General features: G+C 46.7%; 1 long non-coding RNA gene across 1 annotated transcript; it reads left to right on the top strand.

Moving 5' to 3' along the window:
- Positions 1-408: 408 nt before the first annotated feature.
- LOC144336479 (uncharacterized) lies at positions 409-5,148 on the top strand. The gene is made up of 2 exons (XR_013408326.1): positions 409-816; positions 3,484-5,148. It is a non-coding gene; the product is annotated as an uncharacterized LOC144336479 (long non-coding RNA).

Below are 5,148 nucleotides of genomic sequence, written 5' to 3'. Positions count from 1 at the left end.
TTATTATTGTTTTTGTTATTATGATGATTTTGAGATGGAGTCTCCCGCTGTGGCCCAGGCTGGAGTGCAGTGGCGTGATCTCAGCTCACTGCAACCTCCTTCAGAACAGGAAAGAAATAAGATTCACTTGGAAGGGACCCAAGTGGGCACCTGAGGGTCAAAGAGCAAGTGCCCCGTTCAACTGTGATCCTAGGACTTCATAGGCCTGCCTCTTTCCCATGATTCTCCCCTCAGGATGGGCTTCTCACATGTGCAGTGCCCTCTTTACCCTGAGGAAGTGAGCACGCCCAGTGCATTGAGGAAGTCATATGCATGCCTATCTGAGGCTTTCTTCCCTTTCCCGTGGAGTGCCCCTGGAAGGTCAGACTTCGCCATTTTGTCTGTTAACGTGCACGCCCAGGATGTCTTTTCTCGCTGGCTCTGCATTCAATGAACACTTTAATGTCAACAGCGGTGGGTCATCAGGAGACCGGCTCTCCTTGGTGCGCTGGCACCAGCTGCTACATTGTCGTTTTTAGAGAGGCAGTGTGATAGTTGTCGAACCATCACCTGGCATTCCTAGTGGATGGGAGCAGAGCCCTCTTCCGCCCCGCTCATGCCTGTCTAACCAACTGTACCATATTCAGGCCGTACCCTACAGCAGTTACACCAGAGCTCTGAGGATGGGACCCAGGTCTTAATGCTGCCTTTAAAACCCTGGGTGATTGCAGAGGGCAGCCAAGGTTGAGAACCTCAAAGCCATTCTGGAAATGTGAGCAGGGAGGCCCGACAGGAGGCGGCGGTCTGACTCCACCTCAGTGCGTATGGAGAGTAAAGGTAAGACACGCCTGGAAGTGTCTGTCCATGTATGAAACCGAGACAGACTCAGCATCTGCACCCACTGCAAGTTCTCAGCACCCTTTTCCTCTTAGCTATGGCATTCTGACTCTCCCACCTGTGGAGTCCTAATAAGGGAAAGGGAGTCAGGCTGGTAGCAACAGGGGAAAGCAGAAAGAAAAAGCAGACAAGCTCTAAGTCTGCCTTTCTTTGTGGTCCAGGACACATAGCCCTCCTGCACAAATAACTCACAATCTTCCTGCAACTGGCTCATCCTCAAAACACCTTGACTGATAGAAAAATGCAAGTTAGCTCACTGCAACCTATGTAGCCCTCTCCAGCACAAGCACCATCCTATAAAACGCCCTGCAAGCCTGCATCTCCTAGCAGCCAGCTCCTCTCTTGCTAATCTTCATGTTGCTTTCTTGTAACATATTTTCCTACTTTTTCTAATAAGCCTGCCTTTCTTTACCTACAACTGTCTTGGTAAATTCTTTTTACCACCCACACCACTGGCCCCAGATAGTTGCTACCCACACCACCACCCCCATCTCTCCACTGAAAATATCCCAAAAGAGGCCACCAAGGCCAGATCACATGCCCACCTCCCAGCCACAGCCATGTGGACTGACCCTCCTGTAACATCAAGTGGGTGGCCCCCACCCTTCCTCCTAAGGTGTGTCCCCAGCCTATGGGACACCAGCTGCCTTGGCTTTCTTCTGTCTTTAGTTGTTCCTCCACATATTCCCATTCATCCCCCTCTCCTTACATCTTGTGTTCCCAGGATTCCGTCCTCACTCCTACACTCTCCAGGGACCTGGTTCACTCCGTGGCTCTGATTATCACTTACATGCAAACAATTTCAAAGTCTATATTTCCAATGCAAACCTCTTTGCCTGAGCTCGCTCAAGCTGGTCGTCTCTACATCAGTGCCTAGTTAGCACCAACATTCATCAGTCATGAGTTCTGACTCTTACCATATTCTCCCTCAATTACTGCAATAAACTTCCTAGCTAGTTTACACATCTCTGGACAGGCTCCCGCAAACCTGATCCATTCTTAGAATGCAGCCTGAGTGCTCTTTCAAGATGTAATATTTCCATCTCCCAGATTTATAACCACGACGACTCCTCCAAAACTTTCAGAGGATGATTCACTTGTTTTGGCTTAACCTGCAAGCCTCACTCCTCTCTAACTTCATGATTGCCAGGACCCTTTCATTCCCCCTACAGCAAATGGCTTACCCTTCTCCCAGGCCTTGTGATCTTTCCTCTTGGCCAGAAATGCATTTCAAGGTGGCATAGCTCTAAAGCCCACCTCCACTGCTCCTCCTTTTCTCATGTCCATGGAGCTTACACGCAGCTGTCATCTCACATTTACTTGGGTGTACCACCTCCCTCCCAGACCATCAACTCCTTCAGGGCCATACTGGTCTTATTTCATTTTTTTTTTTCAGCCCCAGCACCTGAGAAAATACTAGAAGAGCTTCTGAGATCCTGAAATGTTTTTATATGTTATTTATTTTTGTGCTAGTTCAGCCAAAAGAAGTGCAGTGTTGCTTCTTACATGAAATTGACTAGATACTTTTCTTTTGTTAGTTTTGTGGCCAGAACAATAGTTGTTTACAGAAGGAACAAATATGAAAAGGATCTGCAGGTCCAAAGTCACCTGTTTCCTGCACACACCTCTCTGCATTGTCTGGGTCCTGTATTAGTATCTTTCTCATTAATTGAGATTATAAATAAGATGTTAGAAATAAATATGTAGGCACACACAAGGCATTGCCAGTAAAATGTTAATCAATGGCCAGATACAAAGAGGTTGGGGAAGGCTTTAAAATTCCTGGCTTGGAGTGCAACGAAATTTCATCGGCCCCTTGGGCCTGCTGGGACCAGTGCAAAGCTGATGGGATGTGCTGCCTGAGGCTGCCAGGAAAATGTTAGCAACGGGTGAGGCTGCATTTGTGCCTCAGAGAATGGGTAGGGTTTTGGAACCTGGAAATGTGGATGCAACAGCAGATTCAGAAACTGGAAAATTCAACAGCAGGTAGGCAAATGGTTGGATGTACACGCAACTTCCCAGAGACATGTCTATGGCATGAAGGTACCGGACACTGCACAACTCCATCTCATGTGTTGACTCCCTGACGGCAGAGAGGGCTGAGTAGCACCTGCAATGGGTCCCCAAAGTCAATCTATGCAGGACCTACTGGGGGTCCACAGGCAAAATAGGCCTGAAAATGCCTTTGAGGTGCTCCTGGTAGATGGTGCCAGCCCGGATGATGGTCCCCAAACCATGGTGCATCTTCAATGACCATGGTTCCTAAATCCATGGAGTCTTGGCCCTTCCTTTGTCAGATTTAGTTTGGGCACCCCCAGCAGAATATAGTTCCTGAATCTGGTTTCAGTCTGAGGAAGCCAAGGTTGGGGTTGGAGCTCTCTGCATGGAGTCTGGGGAACACAGCCCATTTCTCTGCCAGGAAAGAAGTGGAAGTGACACAGCGAGGCTCGGTGAGGAGAGCCTTGGTTTTATTCAAATCACAAAGAGAGAGCTGCCTTCGCCTCCCTGCCAGCAGGGCCCAGGCTCTTTAACCCTGGTCTTGGGGCATTCCGTGACTGTCCAGAGAGATGACACTCACCATTCCATTCCTTCTCTTCATTGTGACAGAGTCTGAACCTGGGGAGGAAATGACGAACCTGCGATCTTCACAACTTCTCCAGAGTAATCGGATCAAAGCCTGCCTCACGGTGAAACTGGCTCTTCAGGAAGTGTTTGCTCAGCTCCTTGTAGAGGACGCAGTTCCTGCAGGCTCCGTGTATCATCTGACAACCACGAACAAATTCTTTGCTCTTGTTTTTCGCTTTCCTTCCCGGACCCCTAACCCTGGTCATTAATCTTTGTCTTTCAAATGTTTTCCTAGACAGTGGGAGATGGAATGAATCCTAGTGTGGCCTGCCTGCATTCTGAGAAAGTCAGAGATAACATGGCCACGAGACCAGGGGAGGAGCATTGGGGGTCAGGTGCTAGGACCTGCTGCCTAGAATCACCTGGATTCCAAACCCAGGCCATGAGCTTCCAGCCAGCCTGGTGTGAGGGGGATGCAGAGTAGGTGAGCCCCAAAGTGGGGCTTAGTCTGTGAGGGTTCTTGGCTTTGCCCAGGAAAGAATTCAAGGACAAGCCAGAGGAAATAGCTTAACGGAAGCAGCAGTGTGACAGCTTCGTGACTGTTCCTGCAGAGGCAGAGAGTAGCCGTTCAAGGCAGTTCTGCAGTCATATTTATACCTACTTTTAATTACATGTGGACTAAGAGCCAGTTTATGCAGACATTTCTAGGTAAAAGGCAGTAACTTTGGGGTTGTCAGGTCATTGCCATGGTAAAAGGCAGTCACTCCTGGGTATTGCCATGGCAATGTTAAACTGGCATGGCACACTGGTGGGTATGTCTTATGGAAAGCTGCTTCAACCCCATCCCTGTTTTAGCTAGTCCTCAACTTGGTCCAGTGTATAAGCCCTGCCCTACATGTTGAGTCCCAACTCCCACCTCAAGAGCACCACAACAGAGAGCAGAGAGCTGCAGCCAAAACCCAGGTTCCATGGGACTGGCTCATTCATGCTGGGGAGACGGTCCCCCAACAGACCTCCCCTAAAGTGCTCCATGTCCTTCTCAATCCCTGTATGTCACAACTCTTATTTTAATTAGGCATAAAAATTACATAATGCAGAAATTACATAATGTGATTACATAATTACATTAGCCTTTGGGGTTGGAGTATTCTGATTTGCTAAATGAAACCACCAGAGAATTATCTACAGAAAAAATTCCTGCTTTAGAACAAGTGAGGCATCCAGCACAGTTCTCATAAATATCGGTTGAATGAATATGTTTTGGGTAAAATACTAAATAAATCATATAACACATTATATATCATATACCATAGAAAGCTCAGAAAATAAAGGGAGAAAACTCCTCATAACCTCACCATTATGACCCAACTGTTATGGTTTTATGGTTTCTCTTTTACTTTTTACATACAAAAGTAAATAGTTCTCCTCGTTGTGTTCTGGTGATCTTGCAGTTTGATTTTCTTCAACTTAAATTTACACCATGACCAGCTTCCCATGTTGCCCATATAATCTACATAATTATTGTGTTAATGACTGAATATGTTTCAGATTTCATGGTGACAATGTTTCATCATGAACTTATATTTCCTTAACATTGGGCATTTGTGTTGCTTATAATTTTTGCCATTTTTATATAATGCTGTGATGAACATCTTACTCCATATAGCTTGGTTAATAATATTAACAATTTGATGCAGCTAAAGAAAA

This window comes from Macaca mulatta, chromosome 18 (genome assembly GCF_049350105.2).
Source record: "Macaca mulatta isolate MMU2019108-1 chromosome 18, T2T-MMU8v2.0, whole genome shotgun sequence".
NCBI lineage: Eukaryota > Metazoa > Chordata > Mammalia > Primates > Cercopithecidae > Macaca > Macaca mulatta.
This window is presented reverse-complemented; position numbering and strand designations above follow the sequence as displayed.